The 25,664-nt window shown below is 45.0% G+C and overlaps 1 pseudogene; it reads right to left on the reverse strand.

Moving 5' to 3' along the window:
* Positions 1–22,792, reverse strand: part of LOC137366337 (probable G-protein coupled receptor 139) — a 48,036-nt pseudogene extending 25,244 nt beyond the window's left edge.
* Between the last annotated feature and the right edge of the window lie 2,872 nt (positions 22,793–25,664).

Raw genomic sequence — 25,664 nt, forward strand, 5'->3', positions numbered from 1 at the left:
AAAGGGGAGGAGATGAGGACAGGGTGGACGGATTCTGGATTAACAATCTGACCCACCAGCTGTATTGAGTATTGTTTTGACTTCTCGCTGTATGAGCCAACATTTATGATCCATGACTAGTTTCTGTTAGAATTAGAATTAGAATTAGAATTAGAACATTACAGCGCAGTACAGGCCCTTCGGCCCTCGATGTTGCGCCGACCTGTGAAACCATCTGACCTACACTATTCCATTTTCATCCATATGTCTATCCAATGTCCACTTAAATGCCCTTAAATTTGGCGAATATACTACTGCTGCAGGCAGGGCGTTCCACGTCCTTACTACTCTCTGAGTAAAAAAACTACCTCTCACATCTGTCCCATATCTATCACCCCTCAACTTGAAGCTATGTCCCCTCGTGTTTGCCATCACCATCCGAGGAAAAAGACGCTCACTATCCACCCTATCTAACCCTCTGATTATCTTATATGTCTCTATTGAGTCACCTCTCCTCCTCCTTCTCTCCAACGAAAACAACCTCAAGTCCCTCAGCCTTTCCTCGTAAGACCTTCCCTCCATACTAGGCAACACCCTAGTAAATCTCCTCTGCACCCTTTCCATAGCTTCCACATCCTTCCTATAATGCGGTGACCAGAACTGCACGCAATACTCCAGGTGCGGTCTCACCAGAGTTTTGTACAGCTGCAGCATGACCTCGTGGCTCCGAAACTCGACCCCCCTACTAATAAAAGCTAACACACCATATGCCTTCTTAGCAGCCCTATTAACCTGGTTAGCAACCTTCAGGGATTTATGCACCTGGACACCAAGATCTCTCTGTTCATCTACACTACCAAGAATCTTCCCATTAGCCCAGTACTCTGCATTCCTGTTACTCCTTCCAAAGTGAATCACCTCACACTTCTCCGCATTAAACTCCATTTGCCATCTCTCAGCCCAGCTCTGCAGCCTATCTATGTCTCTCTGTACCCTACAACATCCTTCGGCACTATCAACAACTCCACCGACCTTAGTGTCATCTGCAAATTTACTAACCCACCCTTCTACACCCTCTTCCAGGTCATTTATAAAAATGACAAACAGCAGTGCCCCCAAAACAGATCCCTGCGGTACACCACTAGTAACTAAACTCCAGGATGAACATTTGCCATCAACCACCACCCTCTGTCTTCTTTCAGCTAGCCAATTTCTGATCCAAAGCTCTAAATCACCTTCAACCCCATACTTCCGTATTTTCTGCAGTAGCCTACCGTGGGGAACCTTATCAAACGCCTTACTGAAATCCATATACACCACATCCACTGCTTTACCCTCATCCACCTGTTTGGTCAATTTCTCGAAAAACTCAATAAGTTTTGTGAGGCACGACTTTGGAGTCCAGAACCAGGGGTCATAGTCTAAGGATATGGGGTAAACCTTTCAGGACTGAGAGGAGGAGAAATTACTTCACCCACAGAGTAATGAGCCTGTGCAATTCACTACCACAGAAATCAGTTGAGGCCAAAGCATCGTATGTTTTCAAGAAGGAGATAGATATAGCAAAATGGTTCAACGGATATGGGGCAAAAGCGGGAACAGGCTATTGAGTTGGATGATCAGCTATGATCATAACGAATGCCGGAGCAGGGCCGAATATCCTACTCCAGCTCCTATTTTCTATGTGTCTATGTTTCTATGATGAAGGTATTATGTTATTTGTTCGAACGTCCCTATCAATGTCTCCAATAACCATCCATAATTGCGTTTAACAGTTGCTGATTCCATTGAGTCCCTCAATCAGATTGAATATTACACCAGTCACAGTTTGGGTGACACAGATCCTGGAATTTCAGAAAATCCTGAAGGGAACTTCTCCAGTATTCAGGGTGGGTACATTGTAACTCGCTACCATCACTTTAAAAAAAAATCACCACACTGTCTGCTATCTAAAATCAACAACTGAATATCTCAGAACCTGGTCGCTGTAAACTGATGCTGCTGAAGACATGGAGATTCTCTGGGTGATTTTAGCTTTAAAGAATGAAGAAATAACTTTGATTCCTACAAAATCATCCAGATTGCACCCTGTACTTTAATGGAATGAAACTTTCAGTTCATGATGTCTTCTGACATTGTTGTCTGGGCGGTGAAATGTGAAATTTGTGTGCATGGTGGATGAGTGATTCAAGGGATACATGTGACTTTAAAACGGAGGGCAAAATGCTGGTGGATAGCGGTGTGAAGGAATCCCAACGTTTTTATGCTGCTGGGTAATATTTCTAGAGTCGCCCGAGCTGTTGGGTCGAGGCCGTAAGACGATGGGCTGGTAACTGAGCTGATAGAACAGGAAATGCAAGGCAACTTTCCAAGCTATTCCCAATTTAGTGAAAGTCGCACGAGGATAACGGAGTTTCAGAGTCTGGTCATCTATAAGGAGGGGGAAGGTCAGTGGAAGATCAGTTTTGGATGCAAGAAGCAGTGTAGGGAGGGTGAGAGATACTGAATTGCGGTATGGACTATCTGGAGGCTGACCAATCTTGGCGAGCACATCGGAGGCATTCAGGTTGAGCATCCACTCCGACTTGCAACTTATGGGCGGCACAGTGGCGCAGTGGTTAGCACTGCAGCCTCACAGCTCCAGGGACCCGGTTTCGATTCTGGGTTCTGCCTGTGTGGAGTTTGCAAGTTCTCCCTGTGTCTGCGTGGGTTTTCTCCGGGTGCTCCGGTTTCCTCCCACAAGCCAAAAGACTTGCAGGTTGGTAGGTAAATTGACTATTATAAATTGTCACCAGTATAGGTAGGTGGCAGGGAAATATAGGGACAGGTGGGGATGTTCGGTAGGAATATGGAATTAGTGTAGGATAAGTACAAATTGATGGTTGATGGTCGGCACAGACTCGGTGGGCCGAAGGGCCTGTTTCAGTGCTGTATCTCTGAAACTAAAAAAAACTAAAACTAAAAGCGCTTCCCTCCTTGCCCGTGCTACCTGGATGAGCACTTCCAGCATGGCAGGAGAAACTATCGGCGTCACCCTTGCTCTGGCTGCTGCCATCTGCCAAATACACCAGTTGTCAGTCCATCCACCCAATGTCCTTCAGAGCTCCTGCCTTTCAATCGATTGCTGGCTGTCTTTTAAATATGACACTGGCCTAGGAAGACTCAACTACCGCCACATGACCTGGTCCTACCATTCGCCATCATTTAATCTCACTACAGCTGAAGATCACAATCTACCCTGGCCGGCCCGGGTAGGTTGACATTTAACAGTATAGAACATAGAACAGTACAGCACAGTACAGGCCCTTCGGTCCACGATGTCGTGCCGAACTTTAAACCAACTCTAAGATCAAACTACCTAAATACCCTTCATTCTTCTATCATCCATGTAATTAGCCAAGAGTCGCTTAAATGTCCCTAATGTATCTACTTCTACTACCACCGCTGGCAGTGCATTCCACGCACCCACCACTCTCTGCGTAAAGAACCTACCTCTGACATCTCCCCGAAACCTTCCTCCTATCACCTTAAAATTATGCCCCCTGGTGATAGCCCTTTCCGCTCTGGGAAAAAGTGTCTCGCTATCCACTCTATCTATGCCTCTCATCATCTTGTACCCCTCCATCAAGTCACCTCTCAACCTTCTTCGCTCCAATGAGAAAATCCCTAGCTCACTCAACGTTTCTTCGTAAGATATGCCCTCCAGTCCAGGCAGCATCCTGGTAAATCTCCTCTGCAACCTCTCTAAAGCTTCCACATCCTTCCTATAATGAGGCGACCAGAACTGAACACAATATTTCAAGTGTGGTCTAACCAGGGCTTTATAGAGCTGTAGCATAACCTCGTGGCTCATAAACTCAATCCCCCTGTTAATGAAAGCCAACACCCCATACGCCATCTTAACAACCCTATCAACTTGGGAGGCAACCTCGAGCGATCTATGGACATGGACCCCAAGATCCCTCTGTTCCTCCACACTGCCAAGAATCCTGTCTTTAAGCCTGTATTCTGCATTCAAATTCGACCTTCCAAAATGAATCACTTCACACTTTTCCAGGTTGAACTCCATCTGCCACTTCTCAGCCCAGCTCTGCATCCTGTCAATGTCCAGTTGCAATCCACAATAGCCTTCCACACTATCGAGAATTCCAGCAACCTTTGTGTCATCGGCAAACATGCTAACCCAGCCTTCCACTTCCTCATCCCAGTCATTTATAAAAATCTCAAAGAGCAGAGGTCCCAGAACAGATCCCTGTGGACACCGCTGGTCACTGAGCTCCAGGCTGAATACTTTCCATCTGCTACCACCCTCTGTCTTCTATGGGCCAGCCAATTTTGTATCCAGATAGCCATCATTCCCTGTATCCCATGCCTCCTCACTTTCTGAATGAGCCTACCATGGGGAACCTTATCAAACGCCTTGCTAAAATCCATATACACCACATCCACAGCTCGTCCTTCATCAATGTGTTTTGTCACATCCTCAAAGGATTCAATAAGGCTTGTGAGGCATGACCTGCCCCTCACAAAGCCATGCTGACTGTCTCTAATCAAACTATGGTTTTCCAAATAATCATAAATCCTATCTCTCAGAATCCTCTCCAATAATTTGCCCTCTACCGCCGTAAGACTGACTGGTCTATAATTCCCAGGGTGATCCTTATTCCCTTTCTTGAACAAGGGAATACATTTTGCCACCCTCCAATAATCTGGTACTACTCCAGTGGACAGTGAGGACGCAAAGATCATCGGCAAAGCTGCGGAAATCTCTTCCCTCGCTTCCCGTAATATCCTTGGTTATATCCCGTCTGGCCCTGGGGTCTTATCTATCCTCATGTCTTTCAAAATTTCCAGCACATCCTCCCTCTTAACATTAACCTGTTCGAGCATATCAGCCTTTTTCACGCTGTCCTCACAAACGAACAGGTCCCTCTCACTAGTGAATACTGAAGCAAAATATTCACTTAGGACCTCCCCTACCTCCTCCGATTCCAGGCACAAGTTCCCTCCATTATCCCTGATCGGCCCTACCCTCACTCTGGCCATCCTCTTGTTCTTCACATAGGTGTAGAACGCCTTGGGATTTTCCTTAATCCTGCCCGCCAATAATTTTTCATGTCCCCTTCTTGCTCTCCTAAGTCCATTCTTCAGTTCCTTCCTGGCTGTCTTGTAACCCACTAGAGCCCTGTCTGATCCTTGCTTCCTCGAGCTTAAGTAAGCTTCCTTCTTCATCTTGACTAGCTGTTCCACATCTCTTGTCATCCAAGGTTCCTTCACCCTACCATCCCTTCTTTGCCTCATTGGGACAAACCTATCCAGCAGTCGCAGCAAGTGCTCCCTAAACAACTGCCACGTTTCTGTCGTGCATTTCCCTGAAAACATCTGTTCCCAATTTATGCTCCGCAGCGTCTGCCTAATAGCATTGTAATTCCCCCTCCCCCAATTAAATATTTTCCATTCCCGTCTGCTCCTGTCCCTCTCCATGACTATAGTAAAGGTCTGGGAGTTGTGATCACTATCACCGAAATACTCTCCCCCCGAGAGATCTGCCACCTTGTCTGGTTTGTTGCCAAGCACCAATCCAACATAGCCTCCCCTCTAGTCGGCCTATCCATATATTGAGTCAGGAAACCTTCCTGGACACACCTGACAAAAACTGCTCCATCCAAACTATTTGCACTGAGGAGGTTCCAATCAATATTAGGGAGCTTGAAGTCACCTATGACAACAACCCTGTTACTTCTGCTCCTTTCCAAAATCTGCCTCCCAATCTGTTCCTCCATGTCTCTGTTGCTATTGGAGGGTCTATAGAAAACGGCCAATAAAGTGACTGCTCCTTTCCTGCTTCTGACTTCCACCCATCTTGACTCAGTGGACAAACCCTCCTCGACGACCTCCCTTTCTGCAGCTGTGATACTATCCCTGATTAGCAATGCGACTCCCCCACCTCTTTTACCTCCCTCCCTATTCCTTTTGAAACATCTAAACACCGGAACATCCAACATCCATTTCTGACCCTGTGGTATCCACATCTCCGTAATATAATTCGATGCATTCAGCTTTACCATTTGCCATTTGATTTCTGTGAAAATCATTATTTCCTCTCAGGTCTGGTTCCCGGTGATTATGATGATGCTGAGAGTGGAGCCATTGACACTCAGGATGGTCACTTGTTGCTGGACAGTGGTCCTGGTGATCTCTTCACACTGACAAGTGCCGGCAGTGATCTCTCCACTCTCGGTGAGTTGAACTCCCACAGTCACCAGCTTTCATTTAATTTCATTCCAATCGGCGATCTCACAGACAGCTGGTTGATTGAAATTCACGTTATGATTAAAGGAAATTAGATTAAACAAAGCATGCGGCGGCACAGTGGCGCAGTGGTTAGCACTGCAGCCTCACAGCTTCAGGTACCCGGGTTCGATTCTGGGCACTGCCTGTGTGGAGTTTGCAAGTTCTCCCTGTATCTGCGTGGGTTTTCTCCGGGTGCTCCGGTTTCCTCCCACAAGCCAAAAGACTTGCAGGTTGGTAGGTAAATTGGCCATTATAAATTGTCACTAGTGTAGGTAGGTGGTAGGGAAATATAGGGACAGATGGGGATGTTTGGTAGGAATGTAGGATTAGTATAAATGGATGGTTGATGGTCGGCACAGACTCGGTGGGCCGAAGGGCCTGTTTCAGTGCTGTATCTCTAATCTAATCATGTCTTATTTTAGAAAAGACATTCTGATGCTATTCTGTGTGTGATATCTCTCTTATTAACACTCCCACTGCAAATCCTTCAAGTGCTCAATCTGAACACCCTGATCCAGGCTCAGCGTATCCATTTCATCTGCTGTCACCCAGCGGTAAAATACCACTCGGTGAATGCAGCTGGAGAACATTTAGAGGCCAACAAATTCCAATCCTCTTTACATTATTGACACTGAACCGCACTGATCCCGCTTTCAGTCCAATCATTAATCCATAATCTTTATTTCCACAGTACACAGCTCTCAGACCCGCACTGATTCCGCTTTTAGTCCAATCATTAATCCATAATCTTTCTCTCCACAGGACACAACTCTCTGACCCGCCCTGATTCCGCCTTTAGTCCAATCATTAATCCCTAATCTTTCTCCCCTCGCTTTGCAGCTCTCAGACCCGCACTGAACCCGCTTTACTCTTACCCTCCATTCCTGAAAACAACGAGGATATTCACTGTGACACGTTCACAACACCAGACTTTCCACCAACGATGGACAGTGACTGTATAGTTCAACATCTTACATGTCCATCACCCTGGTAAGACCAATGCTTTATCATTTGTTCTATGTATTTATGCTGACACTATAAAGTCCCGGCTGTTTCTGATGTTAATATGATAATTAATGGTGTTTTCAACGGTCAGTGATTCCAAAGTATCAGAGAGAACAAGTTCTGTACTTACGAAAGAAATAGGAGGCCTATTGAAGCAGAAATATTCTGAGGAGATCATATACTGTATTTGATGCATGTGTTTCATGGTTAACATTGCTGCAATCCTCACAAGTCGTTTTTGTTGTCCTTTCAGGTAAAAGTCCGCCTGACGGGGTATATCCAAGGATGTTATGGGAAGCAAGGGATGAAATTGCAGAGCCGCTGGCAATGATCTTTTCATCTTCTCTGCTGACGGGGGTGGTACCAGGTGATTGGAGGGTGGCAAATGTTGTGCCCCTGTTCAAGAAAGGGAATAGGAACAACCCTGGGAATTACAGGCCAGTTAGTCTTACTTCGGTGGTAGGCAAGTTGATGGAAAAGGTGCTGAGGGATAGGATTTATGAGCATCTGGAAAGACACTGCTTGATTCGGGACAGTCAGCACGGTTTTGTGAGGGGTAGGTCTTGCCTCACAAGCCTGATTGAATTCTTTGAGCAGGTGACCAAGCAAGTGGATGAGGGTAAACCAGTGGATGTGGTGTACATGGATTTTAGTAAGGCATTTGATAAGGTCCCCCATGGTAGACTTATGGAGAAAGTCAGGAGGCATGGGATAGTGGGGAATGTGGCCAGTTGGATTAAGAATTGGCTAACTGATAGAAGGCAGAGAGTGGTCTTAGATGGTAAATACTCAGCCTGGAGCCCAGTTACCAGTGGCGTGCCACAGGGATCAGTTCTGGGTCCTCTCCTGTTTGTGATTTTTGTTAACGACTTGGATGAGGAAGTCGAAGGGTGGGTCAGTAAATTTGCAGATGATACAAAGGTTGGTGGAGTTGTGGATACTGAGGAGGGCTATTGTCGTCTGCAAAGGGACTTGGATAGGTTGCAGTGCTGGGCTGAAAAGTGGCAGATGGAGTTTAACCCTGAAAAGTGTGAGGTCGTCCATTTTGGAAGGACAAACATGAATGCAAAATACTGGGTTAACGGTAGGGTTCTTGGGCATGTGGAGGAGCAGAGAGACCTTGGGGTCTATGTGCATAGATCATTGAAAGTTGCAACTCAAGTGGATAGGGCTGTGAAGAAGGCATATGGGGTGTTAGCGTTCATTAGCAGAGGGATTGAATTTAAGAGCCGTGAGGTGATGATGCAGCTGTACAGGACCTTGGTAAGGCCTCATTTGGAGTACTGTGTGCAGTTCTGGTCGCCTCATTTTAGGAAGGATGTGGAAGCCTTGGAGAGGGTGCAGAGGAGATTTACCAGGATGTTGCCTGGAATGGAGAATAAGTCTTACGAGGAAAGGCTGAACATTCTAGGCCTCTTCTCATTAGAAAGGAGAAGGATGAGGGGTGACATGATAGAGGTTTATAAGATGATCAGGGGAATAGATAGGGTAGACAGTCAGAAACTTTTTCCCCGGGTGGAGCAAAGCGTTACAAGGGGTCATAAATTTAAGGTGAAGGGTGGGAGATATAAGGGGGATGTCAGGGGAAGGTTCTTTACCCAGAGAGTGGTCGAGGCATGGAATGCCTTGCCCGGGGAAGTTGTTGAGTCAGAAACTTTAGGGACTTTCAAAAGGCTTTTGGATAGGTATATGGATAAAGGAGAATGATGGGGTATAGATTAAATTGTCCTTGACAGAGGACAAAGGATCGGCACAACATTGTGGGCCGAAGGGCCTGTTCTGTGCTGTATGTTCTATGTTCTATGTTCTATGTTCAACTCCTGCCTAATGATGTCTGGAGGCGGATCACAGACTGGTGAAAAATATTCTATGAAAGTTCTGAGAGAATGGCATGAACTTTTCCAACAGTGTGTACACGATGAATGTGATTTGCTTTCCTATATAAACATCACTTTATTTTAAGCAACCATCATTTTACTTTGTGTTGAAATACTAGATTTGGCTTTTCTCCATATTTTGTCTGAAAGTGCGTGTTTTCTTTTCAATTAAAATACCAAACAGAATGGATTTCGGATCATTTCTCTGTCTGTACTAATACTGAGATATATTACTTCGCATGTAATTACCAACACTGTCACAGAGATTAAAACCATTGCTTATTAATAAAGAGTTTATACAAAGTCCGTTTAGTAACCGACTCACATTTTCATATCCTATTGAGGAAGGTTTATAATACATCAGGCGACCAATGAATGGTCTATCTCTTTTATCTGCATTTATTGTAATTGCTTCCTCCACCGCCATATACTCAATGTGGACAAATTAGTGCAGTTTATAATATAAGTGCTGATGTATAATGGAAATAGCCTTAAATAATCATACAATATTTATTCAATGTTTTATTTGGAACTTATGCCTTTGTCAATATTAATGCTTGTATTATGTTTCAAGTGCTAAATATACACTAATTCCTAGATACAATATCTTGTTGTTTTACTGCGCTACACTATCCCTGAGGATTCAGTAGTATGTCGGGAGAGCAGGAGAATCTGATCAGAAATTAATGTGTTTTTGCACTATAATTCTAAATATTTCAGCAGAACGCAATTGTTGCTCAGTCGGGAGAACGTCTGCACCGGCCATTATTCTCCAACAGATTGTGATTTTTATGCCATTCCTGCACCTACTGAAACACCAGTATCCACCAGCAGAGGGCGGACCAGCCTGAGACGGGCAGCGGCGGCGGGAGATAAAAGCGGCGGCAGCGTGCCCCCTCTACATTTCCCCACATGTCAGAGCCGAGGTGTGACATCTCAGGTAAAGAGGTAGCGATTGCTGGGCATCTCCTTCGTGTAGCATTTGATTTGTCAAGTGGTTTAAATCAATGACGTTATTACAGCTGAAAAGTGCAGATAAGAAATTCACTTCTAAAATATTTAACATCGAACATAATTAATTAAGTAGAATAGAGAATGGCAGGGCAGTCGATGTGTTGCATCTGTGGTATGAGGGAGCCGATGGACGCCGGTGCGATCCATGCTGATCACATCTGCAGCAAGCGTTGGCTGCTCGAGGTACTTTCGGCTCAGAGTTCATGAGTTGGAGTCCGAGCTGCGGACAGTGCGACACATAAGGGAGGGGGAGAGTTACCTGGACACTGGATTTCGCGAGACAGTCACAGCCTTAGATTAATTGCATTTCATTTGGACCGTGGTCAGAGACAGGGAGTGTGACTGCCAATGAGGAAGGTATGGTGATCTCGCGTTTAGCTTTGGAGGAGAATCAGCCAGTGCCCTTAGTCAATAGATCTGAGGTTCTTGTTCCCGGTGTGGACGAGGAGGCAGACTGCAGGGAGGATGAGCGAACTGACCACAGCAAGGTGGTTCAAAGCGCCAATCCAATGAGAAGATAAAAGAGACATGTAGTAGTTATTGGGGATGGCATATTTAGGGGAATAGATACGGGTATTAGCAGCAAAGACAGAGGGTTCCAAAGGCTGTGTTGCCTACCTGGTGTCAGTGTTCAGGACATCTGTTCTGGGTAAGAGAGGAACTTGGAGTGGGAGTGGGAGGATACAGTTGTTGTTTCACGTTTTTACCAACGATATTAGGTAGGAATAGGAAAGAGGTTCCTCTGAGGGACTATGAGCAGGTCGGGTCTAAATTAAAAAGCAGAACCAAAAAGGCAATAATCTCCGGATTACTACCTGAGGCACGTGCACATTGCCGTAGAGTCAATGCGATTAGAGAGGTAAACACGTGGCTCAAAGATTGGTGTGGGAGAAATGGGTTTCGATTCATGGGTCACTGGCACCAGTACTGGGGAAGGAGAGAGATGTTCTGTTGGGATGGGCGTCATTTGAACCAAGCTGGAACCAGTGCCCTGGCAAATCGTTTAACTATGATTGTAGATCGGGCTTTTAACTAAATAGTGGTGGGGTGGGGGTGGGGGGTTGAGGTGGTGGGGTGGGGATCAATGGAAGGGAAGTTTAAAAAAATCAAATAAGGGGCGAGAGAGCAGAGCTGCAGGGTCATGAGGAAGCGAACGCTAATCAAAGTGTGACAGGAAGGTGCAGAAAATATAAGCAGAAGAGTGCAGCAGTAGTTCGAACCTGAATAGTATTAATGGTTAAAAAAAAGTCAAAGCTTAAGGCTCTTTATCTGTATGCACACAGCATTTATAGCAAGATAGATGATTTGATGGCACAAATAGAAATAAATGAATATGACTTGATAGCTATTATCGAGACGTGTTTGCAGGCTGAACAAGACTGGGAACTCAATATTCACGAGTATTTCGCGTTCTGGAAAGATAGGCAAAAAGGAAAAGGAGGTGGGATAGCTTTGTTAATAAAGGAAGGTATCAGTGCGGTGGTGAGTAGTGATATAGGTGCAGTACATCGTGATGTGGAATCAGTTTGGATGGAAATAATGAATAGCAAGGGGAAGAAGTCATGGGTGGGAATCGTCTATAGGCCCCCGAAGAGTTGCCTCACTGTAGGACAAATTATAAATCGGGAAGTAATAGAGGCGTGTAAGAAGGGCGCTGCAATTGTTATGGATAATATTAATCTGCATTTTGACTGGACAAATCAGATTGGCAGAGGTAAGGAGGAAGACGAATTTGTAGAGCGCATCAGGGATTCATATTGAGAGCAGTACTGATCTGGGAACCGTCTATTTTAAATCTAGTAATGTGTAATGAGGAAGGATTAATAAGAGATATCGTAGTTAAGGATCATCCGGGGGTAACGATCACAAGATGGTATAATTACAAATTCAATTTGAAGGCGATCAACTCAGCTCTCAAACCAGTGACCTCAGCTTGAACAACTCTAGCCAAAGATCAGAAACATTCAGTCACTGCCCCACATGTGTTTGATTTGAATTTGAGGAACACGCAATTTTTCTCCCATTTAGACCTTTAAAAAACACGCATCAGCGAGAGGCTGGAGGCGAAGGTGAGAGGACCAGGAAAAGGGAATGTGAGCGCGGGAAATGAGGTAGCAGAGTGATAAAGAAAGAGAGGGAAAAGGAGAGGAAGTGAAAGGTGCAGGGAGTGAAAGAGGGGCAGACTGAGTGAGCGGAAGTGAGAACACAGTTAGTGGCAAGCAATGAGGGGGTAGGGAGAGGAAGTGAAAGGCAAAAGGAAAGAAAACAATAAAGGGGTAGGGAGAGAGAGGGAAGAAAGAGAGTTCAGAAGTGAGGGGCAACGGGAAAAAAGGTGAGGGGCACGGAGACGGGAAAAGTGCGAAGGGCAGCGAGAGAGTGAAATTGAGAGGGCCAGGAAGAGTGAAGGTGAGAGGGGCAAGGAGAGAGCGAGATAGGGCAGAAATAGAGAGAAAGTGTGCGGGGCAGAGAGAGAAAGAAAACGTTCTAGGGCAGACAAAGTGAGAGAGGTGACGCATGCTTCCTCCATGGACGAATGTCTGAGGGGTAGCTGGGATAAAAGTGCCATACTTAGGAAACATAATGATCCCCTAAATATTTTTTTCAATTGAATTCTCTTTTTTCATTGGTCACATTCAGCATTTTAATCCTGGCCTGTTTGGAAGTTTATGTTTTCGAATTATTTTTCTCTTTGTCCCTTCCAAAGATGGTGGGCGCTGAGGGGAAATGAGACGAGCCCTGGTGGTCATAGCTGACGAAGAGCAGTTAGGAGGAGAAAGGAATGAACGAAATGTACTTGTTTTACCAACAGCGCCACTGATAGCTTTTGGCCATCCAGCTGTAGCAAGCAGATTGTTTTGTTTAAAATAGCTATGAAAAAAATCTATACTTTCTTCTTGCCATTTCTTCCTCAGCTTCTAACATTCAAGTGGCCCAGACTTCCTCTGTAAAAACAGACTGGGAGATTTGACAGGCTTTTCGACCACCACATTCTGAACAACTGGGCCTGATTCAGTAACTCCTTAAATATCAGCAACTGGGGGAGCTCCCTCACCAAAAGGGATAGCAACTGGTTCAAGATGGAAGGTCCAAATAGCACTTTCTTAAGGGGAAATTAAGGAAGGGCAATTACCGCTGGCCTAGCCAGGGGCACCCGCATCCCACGAATCAATCTGTACAGTGAATGCATTTTGGAAACAGACGGCACATATTTTTCAGTGTTTTTCACAGACTCTGGTGAATGGGGCGAATTATTCTGCAGTATGTATGCAGGGCATTCAGGTACATGTGGCGTATGAATGAGTTAATGTGCAGTCTCAACCTCACTTTGTCATTGAATGTGAGCAGATGGTTGTATAATTTCTGTTTCTTCCACTGCCTCAGCTCGTTTGTCACACAGCTAATGTCATTCTGTAAGCACTGAGGCTGACGGGTGAACAGGACATGGTATGAGTTGGGACACTGGCTGCAAGGGTTTTTGATGCCCTCAAGTTTACCACGGTTACAATGCGTGTCATGTGTGTAAAGCTGTCAGGAATGTTTTGGAATAGTTAAGTTTAGAGGATACATCGGCAGAGATGAAGGCTTCAGCAGAAAATTAGCTGAGTCAGTGGTGAAGTCGGGCAATGTTGGGCAAGCGGTAATGTGCGGTGCGAGTGATGGCATGGATATGTCGTCATAAATGCATCTTGGGATGAGATATGACACCAGAGTTGTGAACAGTATGGATCAGCCTCAGCCTGTATAAGAATGCAGGAAGTGTCAGAAAATCCATTGCAGGTGACTCCCTGGATACGATTAGATAGATAAGAATGGAATGGGACGAGGCCTGAGCAGTAACACCCAGCTGGACAACAGTGGAGAGGCGTTGGAGGTGAATGGCGTGGTCAACAGTGCCAAAGGCTGCAGATAGGTCGGGAATGACGGGGTGGAAGGAGGGGTGGGGGTGAGTTTAAAGTGATCAGCATCACATAGGACATCATTAGTGACTTTCAAAAATGTCACTTCTGTACTGAGCCAGTGGTGGCGACCTAATTGGAGGGATTCAAACATCGAGTTTCAAGAAAGATGGGAAAGGATCTGGGAGGTGCAAACACATGCCAGGACTTTTGAGAATTAATGGGAGGTTGGTGATTGCTCAATAATTTGCAAGGATAGAGGGGCCAAAGGTTTCTTGAGGAGTGGGGTGATAGCTGCTGATTTCAAGGAGTGAGCAACAGAGCCTGAAGGAAGGGAACCGTGAACAATATGACCTGAAACGGGAGTCAGGAAGGGGCTCAGATCAGCCCATCTGAGAAGCCACTAAGCTGAAACGACAGTGTTGACGATCCCGCTCCTTCCCCCCGTGTCGCATCTCGCACCCTAGCTCCTACGCTGGGATTCTCCAGAAACAAACCACCCACACAACACCATCTGACTCGGTGAGAGAGAGCTAGCGATGCCAGTGTGAGGGCGGGGGAATGGAAGGGAGACAGACTCAATAAAGTGTCTCCACAAAATAAAACAATTAATAATCATCAAGTGACAGGAAAATATTTGCAGCATCTGTAGCATTTTGCTTTGTTACATCCAATGCGAGAGGCATATCAAATAAAGTTCCCCAGCTACCAGAAAATTGCCAAATCAAACACGTTATTTGTCCCCCAAGATAAAATACACTGCACTAGGTTTTCTTAGACAACAAAAAAATGAACTATTTACCAATTAACTAAATCTTTAACAATAATGACATTAATCTATATACAAAAATAATTATAACTCCTTATTCTTCATAACTCTTATGCACACAAACACACACTCAAATACAACTAACCAGGGGAAAAGGCTTTTTAAGTTTATAACTGTTCGTTAGAAATAACTAAATAACCTGTTTTTACAGTCTGTTAGGATATTTCCAGGTCGGTGAGCCAAATAGTCGGATGTTCACGCAAAGCCTATCCAGGCAAGGTCAATGAACAGTCTGTGTTGAGTAAGCATTCAAGGCAATTCATCTGCAGCAGGCATCTCACAAGTTCTTCCATCAGAGATGCTGCAACAGATGTCAGTTCTCAAACTCAATGCAAAAGTCGCTTTTAAAAAAATAAAATGCTGGATTTCTGCCAATTCAGGACTTCTTCCAGCAAAGGATACAAGAGGCCAGCTTAATGCAGACATTCCTCAGAGACAGGAGACAATAGGCCAGCTTAATCAGAGATTCTCCAGAGACATGAGGCAGCAGTAATCTGTCACACCTGAAATGCAATGCTTCCTCTCTTCAGGCAGACAGAGCAACAAGGGCTTATTTCCCATGCATCTGATTCGCAACTGATTAAAAGTTCCTTTAACTTCATGAGGAAATAGGAATTACACTTGTTGCAAGAATTACATTCAAGAGAAAGAGGTTTTTGGCTATCCTTCTGGCAGGTCAAGCACCAACCGAACACAATCCAAAAGTGAAACTATCTTTTAAAACAGTCAATTCACATGACAGCCGTAAATCATCCTGACATTTGAGTTACTTGTTAATAGGTGCCCTGCAGTGTGTGTATACTTCACTCAGTCAACAATTCAAATATCAGCTCTTAAAGCAATGATTTCAAAGAAAAATTGAAGCACTCACATAACAGCTTTCATAAGAGCAAGTTTTGTTTTCAGACCAGAGTTCCGGAACTGAGAATGGAACCAATGGAGGTGGAGGACAGAATGTGGCTGTCGTTTCTCCTTCTGTCCTGCAAGGATCTCGTTGACCATCATCCTGCCTCCTTCCTGTCCGGTCCACCACAACTGACATTGTCCCGCTGCCCCACTGTCCTATGCTATATGTGATCATGAGCCCTCACCCCACCCACACCACCAGTGGATTTACAGTAACTCAGCTGTTAGTGACCTCTTGGCTCCTGTCTCGCTGCTGTTGGGCGTGTGTGATCTACCCCCACCAGTGTATTTCAGGTCATCCGGTTGTCAGTCACCACTGGCCAGTTGGGGATAAATATTGCATTCATGGACTAGAAGCACTGCGACTGCCTCTGGGCGGCTCTTAGTTATTGTGTTTATTCATTAATTGAATAATTTATGTGCACGGATATTTCACCGCGCTCTTGACCTGCTCTCTAAACTTTGACTGAGTCACCATATAAATAAATGTGTTTGTGCAGCAACTTAAATTCATCAGCATCCATCCGACAATTCGAAATATATATTCAGAATCGTTGTACTACCAAGGATTTCTTCCTGCAATGTAGTAATATAAGTATTCTATAACAAACACCAACCACAGAAGTATGAAGTTACCAGATATGGCGAAGAGTAAAATCACAGACTTCATTCTACTTTCCATCTCTGGGTCACTGTGATTCCCTCCCTTATTGTGACCCTTCAGTCCCTTACGGACTCGACTGGTCACTAAAATGTGTCTGACTGTCAGAGTGTTGAGCAACAGAATTAAAACAAAAGGGAGTCATGGTGTTAAAACCATTTCAAACCTTTCAAATCCCTTTGATCCGGGCTCAGTAAAATAGCTTGGCTTTGAAACACAGAACCACGGTACATTGTCGATTATGTCTGCAGGTTTATATGCAAAGTAATAAGGGACATTTTCTAAACAGAGCAGAATGCAGATTGTTGTTAGACCACAGTTTTCTCAGTGCAATATTTTGCTTTGAGCTTCACGCAACAAATGGCCACAAATCGGTCAAAGGTGAAAGCTACGGTGAACCAGACAGAACAATCTCCAGCTGCACGAGCAAGGACAGTTACAACACTGCATACAGGGGTGATGTCCAGGAAAGTTACTGGAAAATAATAGTAACTGACCCGCGTTAGTATGACCTCCAAGAAAATGACCAGCAGATCCGCCATTGCCATGGCCACCATGTAGAGAGTGATACATGTGGAGAGGCCACATTTACCCTGGGACAGGATCACAATTGCCAGTAAATTAACTATAAGTGAGAGAAGGGAAAAGAGACTGGAAGTTAGTGATCAATATTATCCATATCTGCGCCAAAGAATAGATGAAGGACTTGAATACCAAAAAAATTTGTTTGAGGCCAGGGAGAAGACTCAATGAGCAGAGTTCCGGACTGGTAAGAATAAAAACCTTACCTCGGGGATTCGCAGCCTCCATCCAGGGAGAAAACTCGGAGGGATTTCCGGACTGGTAAGTTACCTCGGGTGGGAAAAAAAAACTAAAAGAAACTGTAAGTGAATTCACAGGAAAACTGTGACCTGATTGGCTGGTAGGGAATCCGTACTGAATTTGAAAATAAAATTGATTAAAATTGATTAAAACCCTAATTAACTAATTAATTAATAAGTCGAGAGTAACTAAACCAGAGGGAGGAGATTACCGTATTTAGCATTTAATATTTATATCACAAATCTAGCATTAGGGACCATATAGTTAATTGTAACTTAATTTAGTAAGGATATAATAAGTATTTAATTAACTATTTTAAATTAATGATTAATTCGTGCTCGAAATGTCAGTTAATGTAAAGTGCTTCACCTGTGAGATGTGAGAGGTCCGTGATGCTTCCAGCCTTCCGGATGACTACATCTGCAGGAAGTGTACCCAATTGCAGCTTCTCGCAGACCGCATGGATCGGTTGGAGCAGCAATTGGATGGACTTAGGAGCATGCAGGTGCAGAAAGCCTCATAGGCAGGAGTTTTAGAGACGTGGTTTCACCCAAGATGCTGGCAGATAGATGGGTGACCGCTAGAAGGCGCAGGCAGTCAGTGTAGGAATCTTCCTGTGGCTACCCCCTCTCTAACAAATATACCATTTTGGATGCTGTTGGGGGGAGGCGGCCTATCAGGGGAAAGCAACAGCAGTGGCACCACGGCTGGATCTGCTGTTCAGCAGGGAGTGGCAAAGCGCAGAAGAGCAATAGTTATCGGGGACGTTATAGTCAGGGGAACAGATAGGCGTTTCTGTGGACATGAAAGAGACTCCAGGATGGTATGTTGCCTCCCTGGTGCCAGGGTCAAGGATGTATCTGAACGGACAGGGGGCATTCTGAAGGGGGAGGGTGAACAGCCAGAGGCTGTGGGACACATTGGTACTGTCGACATCGGCAGGAACAGTGACGAGGTCCTGCAGTGGGAGTTCAGGGAGTTAGGAAGAAAGTTAAAAGGCAGGAACTCCAGGGTTGTAATCTCGGGATTCCATTCTGTGCCAAGTGCCAGTGAGGCTAGAAATAGGAAAATAGTGCAGCTAAACACGTGGCTGTACAGCTGGTGTATGTGGGAGGGTTTCAGCTATCTGGATCATTGAGTTCTCTTCCGGGACAGGTGGGCGCGGTACAAGAAGAATGGGTTGCATCTAAACTGGAGGGGCACAAATATCCTGCCTGCGAGGTTTGCTCGCGTCACTCGAGAGGGTTTAAACTAGTGTGGTACGTGGTGGGAACCAGAGTAGTAGGGCAGCAGGTGAAATAACTGAGGGGGGACCAGTAAATAAGGCCAGTAAGATTGAGAGGAAGAGCAGGCAGGGAGATGTTGCTGAGCACAACGTGACTGGTGATCTGAAAGTGCATTTGTTCAATGCGAGATGTATAACAGGTAAGGCAGATTAATTTAGAGCTTGGAATATTACTTGGAACGATGACGTTGTTGCGATGACAGAGTCTCAAATTCCACATTCCCATCTACTGAATAACCCTTGATCCCCTTGCCAAACCTAGTTTTGGGTTTAACCGAGTCAGGATGGAGATGGACGGACAAAGCGCTCACAAAGGGTTCATTGGAAATACAAATGTTTAAATGAGTCTGGAAGGCTCTGATTTAATCTGTTTTGTATGTTTAACTCTGGCTGGCTGGTTATCCCCATTATAACACACACTGTATGAAAAGACAGCTGGGTATTTGTAGTCAGAACTGACACATGCTCTAGGATCAGATACTTCCTCTCCACTAAGATTTGATACCCCCATGAGATTGGATTCTCCCCAGGATCAGAGCAACCAACCAAGACCGACAACCCCTCTCCACAAAATTTAAATCTTGGGATCAGATCCCTTCCACAGTTTTACCACTCTGCTCACAGTTGTGCCACCTTCCCCGCTCCCAGGATTCGACATTCTGTGATCAGAGGCCCCCAGGGTTTGGACAATCCCTGTGCGACTATAATAACACCCGCGGATCGGACGTCCCGCGTATCCGCTCCCTTAATCGAGTCTTGAATCATCACTCCTCGTGCCGCATCCACCTAACTGAGCTCAGACCGCACTCCAGGATGGGGGACCAGTCCCCGAGGTTGGGATCACTTTCCCTCCCCAGAACTTTCCCTGGCGCACGTGTCCGATCACTGTTCAGCATGGGTGATCCGTCCCTGGAGGACAGGACCAGCCATTCTCTCTCCGACTGCCCCACACCAGACTCAGAACATGCTCTCCGATAGGAAACCCTTCCAGTGGTTCAGAATCTCCAGTCCAGCGAACAGTGATGTCAGCACCTTCAACACCTCTGGGGTTCGTGATTTCACACTCCCTGATTTCAGAGAGCTCCCCATACCCTGGGGTCATGGTTTGGACTGCCCTGGTCATGACTCGATCTCCAGAGTCCTCCCTGCCCAACTGGAAGCAAAGCCTGTCATTCATCCTGACGTCAATGTGGAAACCAGTCAAGGTAAAATCAGAAGTCTGTGGAGTTCAAACTCTGAAACTCTGCACCCCACCTATGCCATTCATCCCTGTTAATAAACCAGGCATGAGTACAGAAGTGAAAACAAAATAATGGAACTGTCATAAATCTGTTAAAAATAGGAGAATGCTGAAAACGCTCAGCAGTCAGGTAGCATCTGTCGAGAGAGAAACAGAGTTAATGCTTCATGTGGATAGCCTTCCATCAGAACATGAATGAAGAACAGAATAACAGTTTTATAACAATGGTTAAGCCAGTGAAAAGTAGGGCCTCGGGGTAGAGGGATTTATGGGAAAGGTCTGTGATTTATGGAGGAAAGGCATGATTCAATGATAAAAGGGATGATGGTGCAAGACGAATGAGACAATTAAAGGAACAGAGGATGGACCCAGAGGAGGTGTAAATGGTTACAGCTTAATAACAGAGGGGGGAGGGGAACATGGAAACTGTGGCAAGTAGGAACATGTTCCATTCGCCAAGAAAAGTGTCAGAGAATTGTGGCGAAACTCCATGGATGTGGACCGGCCTACCAGCTGTGTACCAGTAGGTGATCCCCATCTCAAGCACAAGCGCACATCCCCTATATTCCCAATGACTCTTGGATGATAGCCTCCATTACCTGCACAGGCCGTCCGAGAAAGTGGAAGCGATGGTCATAATTTGAAGCTTTCAATCTCCTATTGAGCCTGACAAACAATATAAGGTCTTCTTCGAAAGAAAACGGTGCTGTTCCTGAATGAACTTCAGTGGAAGCGTGGTAGAGGTCGAGGATAGAGAGGTCAGAGTGGTAGAGGGATGTAGAATTAAAGTGACAAGCGAGTGGATGCACAGGGTCATGCATGCAGACAGATTGGGGAAGTCCAACAACAACAAAAATAAAACTCGATCTGAATTTGTTCCTCTCCCAATGTCCAGGAGACATCATTGTGTGCAGTGAATATAACTACTATTTCGTAAGAAGTACAAGCAGATCCCTGTTTCCTCTGGTAGGAGAGTTTGGGCCTTGGAGTGTGGGAGGCAAATAGTCAGAGTGTAGTTTCATAATGGTTTCATAATGGGTGGGGACGGTAGTGGAGCAGAATATAGCATGGCAGGTGGGCATAACTGGATGTGGCTGAATGTTGGAGGATTGTGAGTTGAATATGGAGGCTGATGCGTTGGAAGATGAGAACAAGGGGAACTTTATCGTGGTCCTGGCACGGAGGGGAGGGGGTGAAGGCAGTAATGTGGCAAATGGGATGGACATGGTCAAGGGCCCTGTTAAATGCAGTGGAGTGAACCATCAGCTGAGGAAAAATTATGACTTTTCAGAAGCACTTGTGTGGAAGATGGTATCTTTGGAACAGATGGAACTGAGCTGGATAAACTCGGAGAATGGAATCGCACATTTCCAAGACGTGGGGTCGGAGGCACGATAATTAATGTAGCTGTGGGGGCCAGTGGGATTAAAGTAGATATGGGTGAACAGCCAGTCCCCTGGAATGAACGTGTAGAAGTAGAGGAAGGGGCAGGAAATGCTAGAGATGGACCTTGTGAAGATGAGGGCGTGTTGGAAATTAGAAGCAAGGTTGATGGAATTTTCCAGTTCAAGGCAACAGAAGGAAACAAGCACAGTAATCGAAGTAGCGGGAAAAATAATGTTAAGAAGAGGACCTCGGTAGGATTGGAATAAAGAATGGCCCATTTACCATACAAAAACGCAGCATAGCTAGGAATAAAACTGGTTCCATAGCGACATCAGTTGAGTATGGAATATCCCAATGTTTACACTGGAGGTCCATCGACGTACATTTTGCACACATCATTGTGGGTATACCTACCCGAAATGCTCTGCAGCGGTTCAAGAAGGCAGCTCATCACCACCTTCTCACGGACAATTAGGGATGGGCAATAAATGCTGGCCTGGCCAGCGACACCCACATCCCATGAATGAATAAAAAAAGAGTGTTACAATGACTATACACAGATTATAAAATGTCATTATAAAGTGGATTAGAATACTGTTATACTTCTGAAGTCCTGCTGTTAAACTATCAGTAAGCAGGTAACATCTGTTTCTGTTGGACCAGTTCAATGGGAGATTGAGAAATACAAATATAATTCAATTTCTAACCGTATCACAAAATTTCAGCAAAAATTATCACCATATAGAATACATTACATTCGTAAAATACAAAGGAAACTCCAAGGAATGGAGAGATCAGTCACCCAAAGCAATTATTCTGCAACAGAACCGGGATTGTGCAATCATACTCTGTACAACACTCCAGTGATAGATGCTCCCAGTAATACATGACTACTGGAGTCAGGTATTCCACTCCGGTTCGTGACCCACATTCTGTACAAAACTACAATGACAGAGGATCCCAGTAATGCATGGCAACTAGGATCCCATTAGTGACCTACATTTGATTTTACACGAAGTGATGCTCCCACTAATACCTTCAGTCAGTGAGTTGCTTTCACTTTTGTCTAATTCAACATTACACGATATTCCACTGTGTGTAATAATGTGCTTATGCAGAGACCTTGTCAGTTACAGACATAGGTTTATTTTTAGTTGAGAAAATGGAATACCACCGAAGAGATAATTCAGGATATTTGAAGTAAAAAAATGTTGATGTAGATCGGGTGTCTCTGTATCACACACCACGAGATCAGTTTGTAACATTATCAGTCACAGATTGAAAGCAGAGACCAGCTCATGCACAGATCTGCATAATTTCAATTGTTATAGTCACTTACCAGGAACACCAATAACTGCAAGCAATAGGTAGTATATGTTCTCGATACTGTAAGAAGTTCCAATCCTGTGCCCTGTGATGTGATCTGTCTGAAGGTACTGCAGGCAATCTCTCTGGATTGAACTCTGAGGCAATACATTCCCAGAGCGTGTAATATGTACCCTGTGGAATCTCCATGGGGATATTGAGGATTGCTCATTTTTCAAACTATGTGTTTTTAAAATAAACAAACAGATTACGACATTGAGTTCAATCTGCATTCTGATAGAATCTGTTTATTTCCGAGATTCTTTTGGAAACATCCAAAGACTGGACAATTCTGAATACATTAATTAAATAATGTAAACTTGAAGCTGTTTTCTCCCAACAAAGAGGTTTCCTATTCAACCACCAATCAATCCCATCTCTCGATCTCATTTTTTTTTCAGTGATTTCCTTCAGCTGATTTTGTTGTCAAGAGTAGATTTCAGTCATCGTCCATCTGGGCCTTAAGCTTCAGCCTCTCAATGTAAAGCACGGAGAACTGGGACTGCGGGCAACAAAACTCCAGGGGGTCTCTCACTGTGAAGTGTCTTCAGCTGTTCCGGGGGAGGGAATAGAGAAGAGAAGAGATCGGACAAGGGCATGGTTAACCAGAGGGAGAGATTCACTGCCCCACAACACGTTTGACCAATTAAACTAAATACATCAACAGGAGAAGGCCAATCAGTGCACCGAACCAGCAATGGAGGATTGCAGTCAGCCCCTCGACCCTGTTATACAAGAACTGGAGGAGGCCCATTCAGCCCCTCGAGCCAGTAACACAGGGACAGGAGTAGGCCCATTGAGCCCCTTCTCGACCCTGTTTCACAGGAAAAGGAGGCCATTCAACCCCTTCTCGGGACTGCTACACGGGAACAGGAGGAGACCCATTCAGCCCCTCGAGCCTGTCACACAGGAACAGAAGGAGGTCATTCATACCCCACGTGTCTTTTGCACAGGAAGAGGAGGAGACCATTCAGCCCGCTCGGGCCTATTGTACAGGAATAGCATTCGGCCATTTAGCCCCTCGAATCTGTTACACAGAAACAGGAGGAGGTAATTCAGCCCTTCGAGCATGATCTGTCCTTGGACGGAAGATATGGGGTAACAGGAAATTAGGTAGTCTAGATGCGACAGAAGTCATCACAGCGGGAGTAAGGGTAATGGAATTTTCCCAACTCGTGAACGAGTGTACAGCACCTCAGTATGATGTCTCATCCACAAAGCGGCACATTCAACAATGCAACATTCCCTCAATACTGTCCCACAAACCAGACTGCGCTCCCATAAGTATTGACTCTCCGACAGTGCAGCGCTCACTCAGAAGTGACCCTCTGACAGTGCAGCGCTCCCTCAGTACTGCTCCTCTGGCAAGGCACTGTCCCTCAGTACTGATCCACTGATAGGGCACACTCCCTCATTACTGACCTTTCGACACTGCAGCGCTCCCGCAAAAATGACACACAACGCCGCCCGCCCCCCGCCCCCTCACCCCCACCAACCACAGTGGAGTAATCCCTCAGTACTGACCCCGAAGCGAACAGCACACCCTCAGTACTGACACTCCGGAGGCGAGGTTGATGAATAATCTTATATTTCTAAGCGTTCAAGGCAATTCGACTGCAGCAGGCGTCATTCAGCCTGTCACAGCAGGTCTGCTCAGGACACATTACACTGGTATCAGTGTATGTCTTTGTTACTGGGTGTCAGAGTGTGTCTTTGTGACTTGGTGTAAGTGTGTGTCTGTGTTACTGGGTATCAGTGTATGTCTTTGTGACTTGGTACCAGTGTATGTCTTTGTTACTTGGCGTCAGTGTATGTCAAAATACTTGGTGTAAGTGTATGTCTTTGTTACTTGGTGTAATTGTCTGTCTTTGTTACTTGGTGTAAGTGTATGTCTTTGTTACTTGGTGTCCGTGTATGTCTGTGTTACTTGGTGTAAGTGTGTCTCTTTGATACTTGGTGTAAGTTTATGTCTTTGTTACTTGGTGTCAGTGTATGTCTTTGTTACTTGGTGTCATTGTGTGTCTGTGTTACTGGGTATCAGTGTATGTCTTTGTGACTTGGTATCAGTGTATGTCTTTGTTACTTGGTGTCAGTGTATGTCAAAATACTTGGTGTAAGTGTATGTCTTTGTTACTTGGTGTAATTGTCTGTCTTTGTTACTTGGTGTAAGTGTATGTCTTTGTTACTTGGTGTCAGTGTATGTCTGTGTTACTTGGTGTAAGTGTGTGTCTTTGTTACTTGGTGAAAGTGTATGTCTTTGTTACTTGGTGTCAGTGTATGTCTTTGTTACTTGGTGTCAGTGTATGTCAAAATACTTGGTGTAAGTGTATGTCTTTGTTACTTGGTGTCAGTGTATGTCTGTGTTACTTGGTGCAAGTGTGTGTCTTTGTTACTTGGTGTAAGTGTATGTCTTTGTGACTTGGTGTCAGTGTATGTCTTTGTCACTTGGTGTCATTGTGTGTCTGTGTTACTGGGTATCAGTGTATGTCTTTGTGACTTGGTATCAGTGTATGTCTTTGTTACTGGGTGTCAGTGTGTGTCTGTGTTACTGGGTATCAGTGCATGTCTTTGTGACTTGGTATCAGTGTATGTCTTTGTTACTGGGTGTCAGTGTGGGTCTGTGTTACAGGGTATCAGTGTATGTCTTTGTGACTTGGTATCAGTGTATGTCTTTGTTACTGGGTGTCAGTGTGTGTCTGTGTTCCTGGGTATCAGTGTATGTCTTTGTGACTTGGTGTCAGTGTATGTCTTTGTTACTGGGTGTCAGTGTGTGTCTTTGTGACTTGGTGTCAGTTTATGTCTGTGTTACTGTTTCTTAGTGTTTCTCTGTGTTACTGGGTGTCAGTCTGTGTTTGTTTGTGTTACTGGGTGTCAGTTTATGTCTTTGTTATTTGGTGTAACTGTGTGTCTGTGTTACTGGGTACCAGTGTCTGTCTTTGTTACTTGCTGCAAGTGTGTGTCTTTGTTACGTGGTGTAATTGTATGTCTTTGTTACTTGGTGTCAGTGTATGTCTGTGTTACTTGGTGTAAGTGTATGTCTTTGTTACTTGGTGTAAGTGAGTGTCTGTGTTACTTGGTGTAAGTTTGTGTCTGTGTTCCTGGGTA

The sequence above is a fragment of the Heterodontus francisci genome, unplaced genomic scaffold, assembly GCF_036365525.1.
Source record: "Heterodontus francisci isolate sHetFra1 unplaced genomic scaffold, sHetFra1.hap1 HAP1_SCAFFOLD_63, whole genome shotgun sequence".
Classification (NCBI taxonomy): domain Eukaryota; kingdom Metazoa; phylum Chordata; class Chondrichthyes; order Heterodontiformes; family Heterodontidae; genus Heterodontus; species Heterodontus francisci.